The sequence below is a fragment of the Petaurus breviceps genome, unplaced genomic scaffold (genome assembly GCF_028583685.1).
Source record: "Petaurus breviceps papuanus isolate PSGF00001 unplaced genomic scaffold, PetGlider_PUasm1.0 90825, whole genome shotgun sequence".
Taxonomy (NCBI): Eukaryota; Metazoa; Chordata; class Mammalia; order Diprotodontia; family Petauridae; genus Petaurus; species Petaurus breviceps.
The window spans coordinates 17448959-17450752 of NW_027187353.1; the positions used below are offsets into that span (position 1 = coordinate 17448959).

At 40.2% G+C, this 1794-nt stretch overlaps 1 pseudogene; it reads left to right on the top strand.

Moving 5' to 3' along the window:
- The first annotated feature begins 219 nt into the window (after nucleotides 1-219).
- On the top strand, nucleotides 220-1491 carry LOC138148544 (splicing factor, proline- and glutamine-rich-like; annotated as a pseudogene).
- The last annotated feature ends 303 nt before the right edge of the window (nucleotides 1492-1794 follow it).

The following is a 1794-nucleotide window of genomic DNA, read 5'->3' on the forward strand; positions in this document are numbered from 1 at the left end:
TTTTTTTGATTGCTCATCCTGAAGAGTTCAGAAATCTAGCTAAGGAAATCAAAATCTGTCTTGTGCTCCCCACCATTTTGTGATTAGCAAGGTGGCCCGCATTTCCCCAGCAACTTCACTTTTGTTGTCCCCTACCCACTGATCACAGGCATGTCTCAAACAGATTCTGGAGTCATGGAGAGCCAAGAATGGTGACAGTATCTCCCATTGTACTAGCAGATGCCACCACCTCCCCATCACCAGGGATTTTCACCTGGGGGCTTCAGCAAAGAGAAGATCTTAGGTTCTCCGACTTCAAGAGACAAGCAAACTTGTCTCTCTTGAGACCTGGAGAGAAAATGTACACCCAATGATGTAGATTTGTTGGAGGTCTGCCAGCTGATATCATAGACAAAGACATTCAAAGATTATTTACTAAATATGGAAAACCTGGATGCTGGAAAAAAAATTGCAAAAACAGAACAGCCAGTTTGGACCAATTGAAAGAATTGTCATAATTATTGATGATGAGAAGATTTATAGGAAAAGGCACTGGTAAATTCACTTCCAAGCAAGCTGCAAGAAAAAAACATTTAAATGTAACAATGGAGTACCTTTGTTGACAACTCCTTCCCTATAATTGTAGAATTACTTGAACAAATAGAAGATGAAGATAGTCTTCCTAAAAAACTTGCACAGAAGAATCCAATGTATGAGAGAAAGAGAGAGACAGAGAGAGAGACAGAGAGAGAGAGAGAGAGAGAGAGAGAGAGAGAGAGAGAGATTGAGAGAAACACCCTCCATGTTTTGCTCAAAATGGTACCTCTGAGTTTGAATATTACTGAGATGGAAGTTTTCAGGCAAAATGGAAAAGCAGCAAAGGGGACAGGTTAAGAAAAACATGAAAGATGAAGAAGACAAACTAGAAAGTAACACTTAAGATGCTTATATTATGAGCACCTAAAGAGGTAAATAGCACATTATTATGAGCACCAGGCAAATCTTTATGCTGGAATCTAATGAGGCATCAAGAATAGCTGAAACATGGAGGAGATTCACAATCAAGAAATACTGTGGAGGCAAGAGAAAGGGCTGCATAGAAGTGAAGCAGAAATGATGATTCACCAACATGACATGGAAAAACAAACAAGATGCTCAAGAAGAGAAAACCATAATCAGATGGGTTACATGGATCCATGAAAGAGGGAAGAATGGATGATAAAGGAGCAATGAACATGGAAGATCACTTTAGCTGAGGAAGTCAGGGATTTCCCCCTTTAGATAGTAGCGGTATAGGTTCTGAGGCCAATCCGAGAGTTTCACCAATGGCCCTGAATGGCTCCATGATGGGAAGTGGAAAACATATGTGCTGAGAGTCCGCAGCATTTTGGAAAGGAAAGAGCTAGGCCTCTGTGTGAGCAGGGCCCTAGAGGTCTGGGACCTCATGCTCCAGCAGGACATGGTAGAGGGAATATAGAAGACAAAGACCCAAGCAAAAGGTCCCAATTTTAGATGTGACACGTAGGCTTCGGTTTCATTTTGGCTTTTGTCTTTTCTGGTAGAGACATTGGTCTTTTTAATTCTTGCATTCCATTTTTATGGGTTTTAGAAATTTATTGACCTAATATTTGTAAATGATTTGTTTGGAGGGAATAAAATTATGCAATGCAGTGTTTCAAAAAGGGAAAAAATGTAGCTTTTTAAAATGTAGTTTTTGTCATCAGTTGTGTTTGATTCTTTGTGATCCCATTTGGGGGTCCTTCCTTGCTTCTGTACTTCTTTTCTCTCTCTCTCTCTCTCTCTCTCTCTCTCTCT